The 15791-nt window shown below is 39.9% G+C and overlaps 2 protein-coding genes across 4 annotated transcripts in view; one reads left to right on the top strand and one right to left on the bottom strand.

Annotated features, from left to right (window-relative positions):
- Positions 1 to 13640, bottom strand: part of smpd3 (sphingomyelin phosphodiesterase 3) — a 94814-nt gene extending 81174 nt beyond the window's left edge. The window contains exon 1 of one of the 2 annotated variants that reach the window (XM_036568038.1): positions 13495 to 13640. The gene's annotated coding sequence lies outside the window, so the exon portion shown is untranslated. Of the gene's footprint in view, positions 1 to 2497; positions 2557 to 13494 lie in introns of those variants that run through there. The other variant, XM_036568040.1, reaches the window with a different exon arrangement.
- A 719-nt stretch (positions 13641 to 14359) lies between these two features.
- The window catches only part of si:dkeyp-50b9.1, a 32582-nt gene continuing 31150 nt past the window's right edge, over positions 14360 to 15791 (top strand). For both annotated transcript variants that reach the window (XM_036567773.1, XM_036567774.1), the window contains exon 1: positions 14360 to 14470. The gene's annotated coding sequence lies outside the window, so the exon portion shown is untranslated. The remainder of the gene's footprint in view (positions 14471 to 15791) is intronic.

Here is a 15791-nt window from a genome sequence, read left to right on the forward strand (position 1 = left end):
GTACAAACCCTGATTGGATCATTTTCCATCGGACGTTTAATCCTTTTGTTTTCAACCAAAACATAACAATGAAATAAGAGAATCATTGCAAAACTTCCCAAATTGAAATACGATATTCATGTTGATTATATTAAACAATATTATATGAATTATTAACAATATTAGATTAAAGATTAAATAAAAATTACAAACATATTTTTATAAGTCACACAAATCATTAGTCCTTCTCTGAGAGCTCCTCACCGGTAAAATCTCACTTTTACAGTCAGTAAAACACTTTTTTTGTGAAAAATTATGGCCTAAGCTTAATGGGGTTAGGTTAGCCTAGAAGTCTCTGTTACCTCATTGTAGAGAGATGAGCTAATGTCAAATATGAGGTCAGAGATGTTTAAAGGACGGATGACCCCCCTCCCCTCTCCCCCACACACGGGTGGTACAGATTAACTGAACAAAACCCCCAAATCCTTCTCTCTCACTGCGTTCATGTCTCTGTGTGTAGCGGCAGAGCACACATAATCTCTCAGTGTTCATACAGTCGACTCACACCGCACTGCCAGCACACACAGTATGTACGTTGCGAGAACATCCGTTCAGAGCTGAAAATGATTCAGTAAGTCCTTCAGTGTGGATTTCTGTTCCAGGCCAAAAGTGAGTTTGAGTGTAAATACAGAACTAAGACTACAGCAAATATCCGTAAAACCCTCACAGCAAAACATACAACCGTCCACTTTCACACAACCGTCCACGTTCACACAACCGTCCACGTTCACACAGTCACTGTAGCCTCAGTTCACTGTACTGAGTAATTCTATTAATGCTTACTATTGAAATGTACCTCAATTAACCTGCATACACAAACACACACACAAACACTTGTTTTTCTATGATGTCAGGGCCTGGGGTCATACGCACATCCCATATTTATTATATATATATATATATATATATATATATATATATATATATATATATGTCGTCACACATCATCAGAACAAGAGCTTATATCTCAATTTTGCTGTTTTGTTGATTTTCTAAGGGAAAATTAGTGAATTTCTATTTATTTGCTGAATGTGACACATTGGAAAAAATAAAACATAACATAATAAATATGCATAAGTTTTGCAGATGCCACATTTTATACATTATTTTCCCCAGTATGTTAATTTCAGCAAATAAACATTAATTGTGTATGAAAGTGTGTTCTCTGTAGAGGGTGTGTCAACGTTCATTTATTTAATTTACATTCAAATTGGCCATTATGTAAGTTATTAATTTTCACCACTTGTAGGAAATTAGAAAATATATAATTTACTGAAAAAACAGAAGCTTCAACAACTAAATATAATGTTACGTTTTTCAGTGTTACTCTTTACCTTTATTACAGCTTCCATTCTTTTCAGGAGACTCACTTTCAGTTCCTCAAAGAATCTGCAGACACACCTCCAAAGTTCAGTCTTAGAAGCTGGTTCATCATTTTCTGAAGTATCAAACACATTCAGTGGTGTTGAGGTCTGGACTCTGGGGTGGTCAGTCCATTGTTCAGCTTCTTTGTTTGATGTGTCCGTCTCCTTTTCTCAGTGAGGTTCTTCTTGAACAGCTACACATCCTTTCAGACCCACAGCGCTGAGTCGTCCTCTCACAGTGGAAGGATGGACAGAAACACCTGTGGATGTTTTCAGATCTGAAGCAGCTTGATTTTCTCCTCTCTCTCAGAGATGAAAGCTTTAAGTGTTGTTTATCTGATGGGGGCCAGTTTTGGTGTCTACCAGCTCTTGCAGTCCCTTTTTCTCTGTAGCTTTTAATCAGTTTTTTAACTCCAGTTTCGGAAACTCCAGAATTTTCACTTTGACTCTCTCCTTCCTTCTGCAAGCATATAATTTCATATCTAATCTCCTCAGGAATATCTACTGGAAAATGAATAACTTGTACCTAATGGCCATTTTGACTGGATATTAAATAAACAAAGGGTGGTCTCTGCCTTTTGCACAGCACTGTAAATGTAATGATATCTCTCTTATGCATTATACATGTGTAAACATTTATATGCAATATAAATACTTACACATTTATATACAATACGAATTGTAAAATCAAAACTGCACAAAGGGAAACACACACACACAGACACACACACACACACACACACACACACACACACACACATCCTTGCAGTGTGTGTGGTGGGTCTTAAGCAAGTGAGACAATCGGCTCCTAAAAATAGGCCCCCTCACACGTCACACTCGCAATCCAGCCTGCTGCTGCGTATGATTGTTGTTGACATAATCTGAAGAATTCCCGTTCTGCGCAGAGCGGGAGAGAAGAGTGTGTTACTGTCACCGTTTTAACCCACGACCTCTTCACGACTGTGTTATCTGAGTGTGTTTCCAGGGTACACCGTGGTCAAATGGACCATCATTGCACTGGCAATACAGCACCAACACATAAGAAACATGTAGAAGACTAGAAGGTTTGCTCTCTGAAATTGTCCTGTTCTTACCGTGTTTCAAACTGCCAGCGTTTCCTCATGAGGCCTGAAGGAGCGGGCATGTGTGTGTGTGTTTATGAAGGTGTGTTGAGGGTGTGTACATTTCCTTGTTTAGTGTCTGTGTGTGTTGAGGGTGTGTCAGTCTGGCCAAAGGTTATATGTGTAATCACAAATAGCTGGTTTCATTTCAATAATTTGAAATAGTGCTCCAGTAATAAATGCTATCATTTTGCTTATCCCAGGGGTCGGCAAGCCAAACGTTAAGAAGAGCCACTGTGGCCTTTCAACAAAAATCAAACCACCTTGGGAGCCACAACATTTTATGTCCATTTCATTGAAGTAATGTTGTACCATCTTGGCTGTAAATATGTCTCAGTATGTGTTAATTTACTAGAATAGACTCAAAAATGTATAGTATAAACAAAAAACGCAGACTTACTTTACTCTACTTTAAGCTTTAGCTCGGCTATAGCTGCTTTTCTCGCATCTCCAGCAGGAAACTTTTCCACAAAAGTAGAACAGTTTCTTGTAAAATGTATCTCAACGTTTGAAGAAGCTAAGTCAGTTTCTCATTCACCAGCTTCTTGTTTGAATTTTCCCGTTCCACCTTAAAGAATGTCGCCAGAATGTAACTGTGGCACCATTTAAGGTGGAACAGGAAAATTCAAATAAGAAGCTGGCGAACGAGAAACTGACTTCAGCTTCGTGACTTTTTAGTGTTTGACAGTTTCTCGTTGCAGATTAAACGTATCAGGAAACCAGATGAGTGATTATAAATGCAAATAAGTCCATTCATCTCTAAATTATCAATGTTCGTCTTAAATCTCCCTCTTTGCCGTTTCGTTAGCTACTAGCTAGGCTAGACTGTTGTCTGCATTGCTATGGTGACCAGCAGTCTGTGTGCCAACCTTCAGGGTTAAAGGGTGAATTAGCAGTTCTACATGAACTCCAGTGTTTAAGACCATTTATTGTTAAACTGTGTTGAACGATCAGCAGAGCTTTATTTTACTGTAAAGGAGGATTATTTTATTTTTACCTACAAATCTGATTCTGCTGTGGAGCCTCAACAGGACAGTAAAAGAGCCGCATGTTGCCGACCTCTGGCTTATATAGTCGTATGCAAACGTTTTGACATCACTGGTCAAAGTACACGTTTTGTTGAAGTGAAAATAAGTGAACACATTCTCTACACATTACATACTTCCGCACATTTTAATGCAAAATTACTTTGTATTTGCTGAACTTAACATATGGGGAAAAAAATGAATCAAATAACTTTAGTTTTTTCTCCAGTATGTTAATTTCATCAAATAAACCTTAAGTATACAGCAAATTGTGCAAAGGTGTGTCCTCTGCAGAGGGTGTGTTCACTTATTTTCACTTAGAAAATCAACAAAACGTCATTTGACCAGGGACGCCTAAACTTTGCATCCAGTTGTATTTCTAAGTCTTTTCTCTGTCTCTTCACAAAATACCACAAATCACTGTCAACAACTTTGTATCTCTGAAATGTTGACTGTATTGGGGACGGAGAAAACACTCTAAAAAGGGAATTCCACTAATTTAAAAAAAAAAAAAGTTCCTGTAAAATCCACTTGTTAACATGTAAACAAAGTCATTAAGAGCTGTTTGATGTGAAATGGTTCACTGTAGAGAAACCTACTGACTCAGATTTCTTGCATTCTGCACATTTTACTTATTTAACAATATCGGCTGCTAGAATTACTGTATCAACCAAATACTGTACTCCATCGCTGTTCTGGCTGCTACCTCAGTAACTGCTATGTTCATATATGCTAGGCTGTCTGCTAATGTGTCATAGTATGTTACATCCTCCTCTACACAGCTCCACGTATTCTTAGCGCCGTGTACTGCCTGTGTCCTGTTTTGTATTTACTGTAAGCCTTTTGTGTTTATTGCACTGTATTGTCTGCACTGTGTTTATTGTATTGTTTTACACTTGTGTTCCTGTGTTGGTCCTGGAGGAATGTTGTTCATTTCACTGTGTACTGTATATAGTTGCAATGACAATAAAGCCTCTTGAACCTTGAACCTTGAAGAATGTAGCATTTCACACCAAACCACTCTGAATGACTTTGGCTGTGTTCAGACTGCCAGCCCAAATTCGATTTTTGGCATTTCCAGATTGTATCCAGATTGATTTTTGATAGTCTGGACAGCTAAAAACGACATGAAATCTGGATCAAAACCACATTTGGAGTACAGATGTGTCTCAGTCTGGATGCTCTGGACACTCAAATCGGATTTCAGAGTGTCTTTTGCGTCACTCGCAACATGACAAACAGAAGTGCTGGGATTCAAGAAGAACACCAGAGATTCATGCATACGCCAGATAGGGCTGGGCGATAAAACGATAACGATAAGTATCACGATATAACTTCTCCTCGATAGAGCGATAAGACAGGTTCGATAAATGTTCGATATAATACACCATTCTCACACTTCCACATTTTAGCGAAAGCCCCGGTGGCGTTTTCTACTGCAAGGAAAGCGACACTACTCTGCTGTCGCGAGGAGAGGGCACAGAGGGGAGGGGCCACGAGTAAAAAAAGGGTCACCAAATATACTTTAGCAACGGCTGAAACGCGGAGTTATACATTCCCTGTTTGAGTGGAGCAACCGGTGATCTGTTCTCCTGTGACCCGAGTGTGAGTGACGAGGTCAGTGGTGTAACTGTACTGTCCTACAGCGAACTTACCTCTTTACTAACATCCTAACAGCTTTAGCGGTGTTAAATCACGTCTGCAGAGCCGTGTTACAGCGCCAAACCGTCATATGTTAGTATTAGTGCATTCCTAAGCAACGAAAGTGAAAGAAAGAAGTGGATTCTTGCAAATTACAGCCCTGATTTAAACGAAAGTAAACTGAGGAAGCTGTGAGGCACTGGAGAGCGGGAGAGCGCTAGGTTAGCTTTCCAGGCTAGCTGTTTTTAGCTGCTGGCTAACTTGAAGCAGCGCTCCGGCACAACACGGTGAATTGATGATACTGTAGATCAAACAAGACACAAAATCACCGCTTTCAGTTTAAACATGCCTAAAAGGAGGACTCTGTGACTGGTGTAAGAGATTCACGCTGCAGATAATGCTTTTACACAGCGAGCGTCAGATATACTGCGGTTCACCCCTTAAACTACTACGATAGCATAGAGAAACCCAGTCGTCTAGCTGGTGTCTGAATACTGTGATATGCTCTGACATGGATGTGGTAGGAGTGACCGCAGTGACCTACCGAACCGAGTTGACGTTGTTGAGAAACTAAAGAGTTTAGCGCTGTTGTTGGCCACTTGTTTAGCGTTTGTAGCGGGGTAGCCGAGCGCTCGACACCAGACAGCTAAAAATAATCTGTTTTCTTTCTTAAATCATGACTATTACAAAAATTGCAGCTGTGCTTTTCCAGCTGATAAAAACAGCTCAGAAACTTTCTCCCACTCTTCCATGACAGATTAGTGAAATGTTCCACTGTTTGCCAAATGTGTTTGTCATGATCGGACCATAAATGATAGTTTAAAACCACAGTTAACCATCCAGGAGCAAAATCAGCCTTCAAACGTGAAAGAAATCATGATTTGACATTTATCGCGGTATGTATCGATATCGAACGATATGAATTTTGCTTATCGTGATAACGTTTTTGGCCATATCACCCAGCTCTAACGCCAGAGAATTTTAAAGAGTTTGGAGGGCGAGATGATGCACCTCCCTCTCTCCCTGCATCCGCGTTTGAAATCCACATCACCAGCATAGCTACATAGTTACTGCACATGTCGTTACCATGGCAACCCATCCAACCTGATTACTTGCAAAATTGTGGATGGTCATCTTAAAAGATCTGATTTGAGAAACAAATCTGATCTGCCTGCAGTCTGAACACAGCCTTTGCTTAACCAATTAATTCCAAGTAATTCTGGAGCATTTCTATTGGTCCATCCATAATGAAACGGTGTAAAAAACAGGTAGTGCTTTCAACTGGAGGAACAAATGAGTGTCGATTTAACCTCTTACTTGCGTACTTCCTTGCTTTTCTCTCTGTTATTTAGAACCTCAAATAAACAAACATATATTACAGGCAGTGCATCTATAAAGCAGATTGCAAATACAAGCATATTAATACAGTCCAAAATGATGTCAGTTTGTTTTTTTTTAAATAGCTCGGTTTTCTGCATTGTACGAATGTGTTAAAAATTAGGGTAACCAATTAGAGTGCTGTTGTCATGGTTGCAGTCCAAACAAATGTGCATCATGATGGCAGCAGAACAGCTCATCTTGCACGAGGCGAAGCACAAAAGCTTAAAGCTACGCTTCATAAGTTTTGGGGATTTGGAGACCTCTCTGGTGGAAATGTGTAACTGCATGCAATGTGAGAATTTTGTGATGTGGGTTGTGCTTCGGCCCCCTTCCTCAAGCAGGAACGGGAGAACTCAGTCAAAACTTGGTGAAGGACACGTCTTCTGAGGATGTGAGTGAATTATCTACTGATATCTTAATCAGTATAATGTTAATTTTACCTAAGCATCGAGCCGAACCTTCTTTCTGAGCCTGCGCGTGTGACGTTAATGCATAAAAATGTACGATATGGTGTGAAAAATCTCCGACCCGACGCCTCTGGCTGTTTAATAATTATTTAAGGCTTTAAGGTGCCTCGCAGCAGCGCACGCTCACCATATTTTAGCATGTGACTCAGTAAAGCTACTTCATTCAGTGTTACCAAAAACGTATATGCAGTGCAGATTTAACCAACGAGCAAAAGATTGACTATAAAAATGTGAAGATGAAAGAAAATGTACAGGCATATCATTGCTGCTACTTGAGGAATCCATTTCTTCGTCCTCTTGCTTGTTCTTCATTTTGTCTTCATGAGTGCTTAAAAACACAGATTGGACTTGATGTGAAGTTTCCACATTACATCGTCCAAAAAATCATACTTGGTATGAACAGGCCTTTACGCTGTTGAATTTGATTCAGTTTTAGTCTGGCAATAATTCCACTGCAAATATTTTCCAAGACTGAGTTTAAGTTGGTTACCTGTGTGTAAATATGTTAGCATTAAGCTTGTTTCTGGGAGAGATATTTCTGCTTGAGCTACCTGACTAACTGCTTTAAGCAGAACAGAAGCAGGTTTTTCACTCCTTACTGTTCAAACAATCTATTCCTGAACAGCCTCAAACCAAAGCAGTGGAGCAGCAGCGTGAATCAGTCTTTGTGTTTGTTCTAAGCTGAATTTCAGTGAGACCTGATGAGCACTGAGGATTCACTCTATTTTTAATCGTGACGTTCTTACATAAGAGACATTTTATCTGTAAAATTGAAATACATTCAACATAAATGTGTGTGTGTGTGTGTGTGTGTGTGTGTGTGTGTGTGTGTGTAAAGACTGTGTGTGTAAAGACTACACACACATACTGCTGACCACGCTGGCAGCTAAATTACAGAGTGAGAGAGACAGAGACAGAGAGAGAGAGAGACAGAGAGAGAGACAGAGAGAGAGAGAGAGAGAGAGAGAGAGAGAGAGAGAGAGAGAGAGAGAGTGTTCAGGTGTGTTCAGGTGTTGAAGATGTCAGACTTCTCAGTAACTATAGAAAGAGAGAGAGAGAAAGACTGACAGAGAGGAAGAGAGAGATAGAGACAGAGAAAGAGAGAGAGACCCAGAGAGAAAATGACAGAGCATCAGAGAGAGAGACAGAAAGAGACAGAAATAGAAAGACAGAAGGATAGAGAGCAGTAGAGAAAGAGACACACAGAGAGAAAGAGAGACAGAGAGAGAGAAAAAGACAGAACACAAGAGAGAGAGAAAGAGACAGAGAAAGAGAGAGAGAGAAAAGAGAGAGCAGTAGAGAGAGAAAGAGAGAGACAGCGAGAGAGAGAGTGTAAGAGAGAGAGACAGAGAGACAAAGAGAGGGAAAGACAGAGAGACAGATAATGAGACAGAGAATAAAGAGAGAGAGAGACAGAGAGAGAAAAAGACAGCGTAAGAGAGAGACAGAAAGAGAGAGAAATAGAGAGAAAAGAGAGCAGTAGAGAGAGAGAAAGAGAGAGAGACACAGAGAGAAAGAAAGAGAGGACAGAGAGAGACAGATATAGAGAGAGAAGGAGAGAGATCAGTAGAGAGAGAAAGAGGGAGAGAGACACAAAGAAAAACGAAGAGAGAGACAGAGAAAGAGAGAAAAAGACAGAGCTTAAGAGAGAGAGAGAGAGAGACAGAAAGAGACAGAGAAATAGAGAGAGAGGAGAGAGACACACAGAGAGAAAAAGAGAGAGACCAAGAGAGAATGAGAGACAGAGAGAGAGAGAGTTCAGGTGTTGATGATGTCTGAAGATGTTTTCTCTGTAATTCACTCAGACTGAAGTGCAGCAGCAGCAGCAGCAGCGTTTCGCTCTGCAGAGTTAAATCTTATACAGTCTTATTCATCATATAGATGTTCAGACTTTATACAGTTCAAAAAATGATCACTGTATGGATTCAATTTAATGATGTCACACATTTCCATTCAACCCAACAGAACAGAAAACAGAACCGAGCCAGCACATTCAGAGAGTTAGTGTGGGGTGTGAAATCTTATGAGCTCCACCTTCAAAGCGTAACTCTGTTTGTACTGAAAGTTATGATGCTGCATTGAGTGCATTAAATGATGTCTAGCTGAGAGTCCAGCTGTCTTTATTTACGGCTGTTAGACATCACATTACCTTTATTCACCTCAGCTCAGATTCAGCCGACAATCGACATATTTGAACTAAAAGACACTTTGACACGAGTTATAAAGGCTGTGACTGAGAAATATCAGGTGCCTAATGTTTTTTTGCCTCTAAAATTATAAATTCTATAGTTATTACGTATTATTATTATGTACTCTAATGATTATATTTACACAGGTATTATATTATATAGCTACATAACTAAATGTATTACATTTATTTACATACTGCTGCTGTCAGAGCAAAACCTCATATCTCCAAACTGGTAACTTTACAAGAGAAGGAAAAAAGATACTTTACTTTTAATGTAAGTCTATGGAACCAGTAATAAGTAATTTTGGTCCATTTCTTTTGGTCCATTCATCATTAAATTTACACACAATGTAAAGGGCAACAGGCATTTTCAAATGATGTCAAAAGCTGAAAAACGACAAAAACGGAGATATGAGGACTAAACTTTTCTCTATTTTTTTGTAGTAACAGCCTTTACACTGTGCTATGATTAATGGACCAACAAAACTGCTCCAAAATGACTTAAGAAAATGTTTCATTGTTCATTGACTTCCATTCAAAGACAAGAATATTCTCCTTTCATGACCACCATTTTGGAGATACAAGCTTTGGTCATTATATTATCTTATCTTATCTTATCTTATCTATCTTATATTATATTATATTATATTATTTGCCCCACGACCCAGAAGGATAAGCAGCTTAGAAAAATGTGTGTGTGTGTGTGTGTGTGTGTGTGTGTGTGTGTGTGTATTACTTGCAAATTATATCGTCACAGTGGTCATTTATTTTTCATTATTTCCCCTACATTGTAATGGTCATTATTTAAATAAACCACTGCTTCCTCCTCTTTTAGAGGCACCTAAAAGAAGATAATTCTTTTATTCTGGGTTTAACGTGGCCTTCCTGCTCTTGCAGAACATCGTCAGAGTGTCAAATAGTTACGTCATGTGTACACTGCACCTGCGTGACGAAGCCTAACATGTTTGTTTTTTGACAGCATCTGTTCTTCTAGTTATGCTGGTGATGCATCGTTCTCAGCCACAAAAGCAGAAAAAACGAGGCTGTGGTGAAGCAGCACAGGCTGGATTATCACAGCATCTCCCGCGGTGCTGATTTCAACACGGCGAGCTGAGTGTGTTTTTCCCCCTGAGCTTCAAGTCGTGACTTGTGACTTGGACGATATCTCCACTAGAGCCGCTTCAATAAAGGACCTTGACTAATCCTGAATAACTCGTTTAGAAGTAGTGCTCTGTACACAGAATAGAGGTGAAGGCTTGGCCTGTATTCAGCAAACACCCTGAAACCAGATATGAAATAGCCAAGCAACATAGACTGAGACGTTAAACAAGCCTTAATGCAATGCAACACCAGTGTGAAGGCAGCGAGGGCCTGGCTCAATCCACACTGATCCACTTTACTTACTGCTACCTGTACATGCAGGTCGGGAAACCGGACGCTGTAGTGTCCCGTATCACACACTTTGGCTGCTGGCCCACATCCAGAAAAGAAAACATTACAAGATGACTTCGTATTTTCCCTTTGATTGTGAATATTATGCCATATATCACAGAGGGAACTCTGACTTAAAGGGGAATTCCACCAACTTTTTTAAATTTCTGCTTAATTGAATCGTTGAGATGTAGGCAAAGTCAAGATGTGATGAAATGTGAAAGAGAAATTTAGCTCAGATATCTTTACAGTGATGGTGAAAGCCATATCCAAAACCACCAGTGAACCCACACGTGTCTGCTGAGTTTATATATGGAATGTTGATGTTAATGATGATGGCAAAATAGTGATAAATCTGAAAATAAAAAGTTTTTTTGGGTACACTTTTTCCATTCAGCGCCCTCCATGTACCCCTCTGCCATAAAGGCATCTTGAAAAAATACCATTTAGGCCAAATCCTCCTCTCAAAACTATCAGCAAACATTGTTTCAGGCATCTGGCAGCATATTCTGAATTATTTCATGCAATAACTTTTGTGTGGTAGCTTTTAGAGGGCTTAAAGTTCTTCAGACGTCTGGCTCCTGTCACCACCACTGTGAACAATTCAGTAGGTAAGTTTAGAATGGAACATTTAACACCAAACCACTCTGAAACTTTGGAAATTTGGAAAGTGTTGGATTTCCCCTTAATATAGGATTATTTAGTTTTTGCATTAAATAGCAGAGTGTCTTAATGTTTGCATGCATTTTAGTAAGTATTTTTTTTTCTAGACAGATGTTGCTGCCACATGTGCTTTAGCAATATTAGGACTTGGGGCCTTCTTTAGGCCTCATAATAAATAAACACAACTGGAAATGTTTATGGAGGTCTACATTGATTTGGCTATTCATTTATTTTCTCAGAACATTTAAAATCTCAAAACAGGGTTTGTGCCAAGTCAATATGTTTCATTGACAGACACTTCTGTAAAAATCGTTCTGCCATTATACTGCGGCTATAGCCTTTACTAGCCTTCAGAAACAGCCCTTAAAGGTGAGGCTGTCTCTTACTGCCAAAGAGAAAAAACTCTAAAGGCATGTGTGCCCTTATTATGTTCAAAGGCATAAGTAACCCTGTTTTAATATAACCTATATTAACCTACAGAAACAGCCCCAAAGCCATGAGATACATTATTACCAAAAACAAACCTTAAAGTTGTAAAGTTGTAAGTAGCCTAATACCAGCCTACCAAGCCCTTATGACATGAGAATCCTTTACAGTCTTACAGAAACAGTCAAATAAACGCAAGAAAAATTCAGCTTAGATGAACAAATCAACATCTGCTTCCACTTTTTACAGTGTAGAAAGAGCTGAATTAGCACAAATAACCCTGACTAGCTTATATAAACAGCCTTAAAAGTGCAAGTAGCTCTTACTACCCTTCCAAAAGAGCCCTGTGTGACAAATATTTGTACTACCCCACATAGACAGTCATAAAAATGCAAGCAGCTTTTACCACCTTGCAAAAACAGTCCTAAAGGAATGAGTAGCCCAGTAACCCTTACTAACCAACAAAAACAGCCCTGAAGGTGTGAGCCCTTATTAGCCCGCAGAATAGTGCTAAAAACACAAATAACCCTTATTGGAGTTTTAAAAAAAAACAGCCTCAAAGGCATGAGTAGCTCTTCCAACCCCAAAACAGCCTTAAACATGTAAGAAATATTTATACTACCCCACAGACAGAAACAGCCCTAAAAGTTCAAGTAGCCTTTACTATCTTACAGAAACAGTCCTAAATACATAAATAGCCCAATATCAGCCTACTGAAATAGCCTTAAAGGCATGAGTAGCTATTACTAACCTACAAAAATAGCCCTGGAATTGTGATTCACCCTTAATAGCCAAAACAGCTCTAAAAACACAAATAATCCTTATTAGAGTTTTTTTTTTGTTGTTTTTTTTTGTTTTTTTAACAGCCTTAAAGGCATGAGTAGCTCTTCCTACCCTTCCAAAAGAGCCCTAAACGTGTAAGAAATATTTATACTACCCCACAGAAACACTCCTAAAAGTGCAACTAGCCTTTACTGTCTTACATAAACAGCCCTAAATGCATGAGTAGCCCAATATCAGCCTAATGAAATTGCCTTAAAGGCATGAGTAGCCCTTACTAACCTACAAAACAGCCCTGGAAGTGTGATTAGCCCTTAATAGCCTACAAAGCAGCTCTAAAAGCACAAAAAAAACAGTCCTAAGGACATGAGCAGCCTCTATTACCGTACAGAACAGCGTAAAAGGCGAGCACTCCCTTACAGAAGACCTGGAGGTGTGAGTAGCCTTTACTATCCTACAGAAACAGCCTTGGGAGGCAGCACAAGCCTCATTCATGTACTGTACAAGCAGCCTGCTGTTTTACCAGCTGTACACGACGAGTTCAGGAGGGTCCCTCCTTGTTCTTTCCAATTAGAAAATACTCCTTTCGCCCTTAATGTGTCGCCTGCTGTAAAGCGGGCTATTGTTCAGGCTCCCACAGGCAAACAAATGAACAAACAACACACACCTGCTTTGGCGATTTGTCTTGCACGGGCATGCAAATACCATTCAAATGATAAAGCCCAAACAAGCAGCTCGGTGTATCTGGGTGGAGGCGGAGCAGCCCGGCTAAACAGTCATGATTGCAATAGCGATTGTTCTGTGTGTATAGATTCACAGCATACAGCCGAGCCGGGGTGCCAGCGTGTTATAGTGGACCAAGCCAACGTGGTACGTGGTCATCCAGAAATGCCAGACAAACCCTTTATTGTCCTCCCCTCCCAACTTTCTCTTTCAGCCGCTCGTGTAGGTAGGAATCTTACTTACAGGCTCGTGGAAGCGGCTAACAGGTGAGTCACTTGTCCAGCACTATTCCCAGCACGATTTGCCCCTCTTCACGCCCTTTCCAGTTTCGGTGGGGTCCCCCTGCCTCAGCCGCGCTGCATCTCTCACGGACGACGACGTGGGTTTCTGTCCAGCACCACACACTTTGAACAGCTCCACTGACGTCATTGCCCACAACCCCACGGCCACGCCTTTTAGATAACGAGCCTGGCCAATGAGCGCACGGGCCAGCAAACCCTCCGCTCGCGTTCAAAAAACCCCACCCAAGACGCCAAGCCTCGCATCTCTACAACCTCGGATCGGCGAGGCTGAAGTTGGCTTCCTGTTCGCCCGCTTCTTTTTCGAATTTTTCCCGTTCTACCTTAAATAATGCATTTAAATGGTGCATTTAAGGTGGAACGTCAACCTTAACATTTCACAACCCTTTGGATCAACGAGGCTTCCTGTTCGCCAGCTTCTTGTTCAGATTTTCCCGTTCCACCTTAAATGGTGCAGCATTTACGGTCTGGCTGCTGACACCATTTAAGGTGAAACGGGAAAATTCGAACAAGAAGCTGACTTCAGCTTCGTCTCGGACCACACGAAGAAGAATAAAGGCTACCCGCTTCTCCTTTTTAGTTAGATGGACCTAGACACAATACAGGGACAGGCAAAACGCGTCTGCTTTGCATACATAAAGTCGCCCCACTATGAATTCAGGTTATACAGGCACATAAAAATAAGTTAAACACATTAAATTCGCCAGGATATAACAGCGCAGCGTGATACAACGAAAAACTCCAATTCCCATAAGGCACTGCCACCGAGTTGTCCTGTTTCCATAGTAACCCCCTCGCAGTCAGGTCCTCAGTGCAAAACTCAAAACTCGCCTTGCTAAGTTGAGAAGGTTGTTAAATGGTCAGCTAAACTGGGCCAACTAGCTGAAAAAGACGAAGCTGTAAAATATATAAAGGCCAAGGTGAGCGAACATGACTGAATATTCAAGAAAAACAACATATTTGTTTATGTAGTTGAGAGAATTATTATGCTAACAAAGCGCAGCAGACGTTTACGCTGAAGTTAACGGACAAGCTGTTGGCTAACCAAACATTTATTTATTTACATGTGAGCGGAAAGGCTATTATGAGCTCAAAGCAAACTAATGAGCTCTGTCTTTGTATCTTTATGCATTTTCCGTATTTGTTTATGTAACACCAGCATATAATGTTCAAATGTCGTATTTTATTTTATAGGACTGTACCTTTTTGAAACATCTTCATAGCCAAAACTCCTCAGTGGAGAGGTGGGAAGCTTAGCTAGAGGAACCAAAAACCATCCTCAGGTAAAAGGGTTGAACTGCAGGAGAATAATGACTTAGGTAGAAATATAAAGGTTAAAACATGCTCAGCTTAGTTTGGTTCACACGATGTACGCATTTAGGTTATATAGGTAAAATTAAGTAAAGATAAGTGTAAAGATAAACAGACTCATTCAGAGCGGTTTGATGTGAAACGCTCCGTTCTAGAGAAACTTACAGTCAGAATTGTTCACAGTGGTGGTGATAGGAACCAGACGTCCACCTCTAAAAGCTACCCTCACAGAAAGTTATTACATGAAATGGTCATGAACACTCAGCCTGTTGTCCGAGACATTGTTCTACGACAGAGTTTTGTGATAAACGTTTTGTCCTAAAATGAGTTTTAATCCATTTTTTAATCTGTTTATGATGGAGGGATACATTAAGGGGGTTCTAAGGAAAATTGTCCACCAAAGAAAAACGTTCTGTTCAGATTTTCCACTATTTTACCGTCATCAGTATTAATAAAAAAGTCAGGAGACACGTGCAGGTTCACTGGTGGTTTTTGACACTAAATAAAGTGCTTCCATTTGTGTTGTAGTCGTTGTAACACCTGGTTCCTATCACCACCACTGTAAAGAAATCAGTCTGTAAATTTATCTACAAATGAACAATTTTACATCAAACCACTCTGAATGATGTGTTTACATCTCAACCACTGAATTATGCAGATATTTTGAAAAAGCAGTGAAATTCCCCTTTAAGTGCTGTTTGTCTCTTTTTGGTAGGCCTTTGTTTTAATGTAAAATGATAATAACTAAAAGTGAGAGGCCTGAGCAACTGACAACCTGTTTAAGAGCTGAATAGGATGAGAATTTATATAAAAAAAAAAATCATTTATTCAGTATGAGTGACAAAATGTAAGATAAATAATTATATAAATAAATAAATAAAGCACATGGGCATACATTACCAACATGAAAATACTCAGAAAAGTACAAAT

Source organism: Colossoma macropomum, unplaced genomic scaffold (genome assembly GCF_904425465.1).
Source record: "Colossoma macropomum unplaced genomic scaffold, Colossoma_macropomum, whole genome shotgun sequence".
Classification (NCBI taxonomy): domain Eukaryota; kingdom Metazoa; phylum Chordata; class Actinopteri; order Characiformes; family Serrasalmidae; genus Colossoma; species Colossoma macropomum.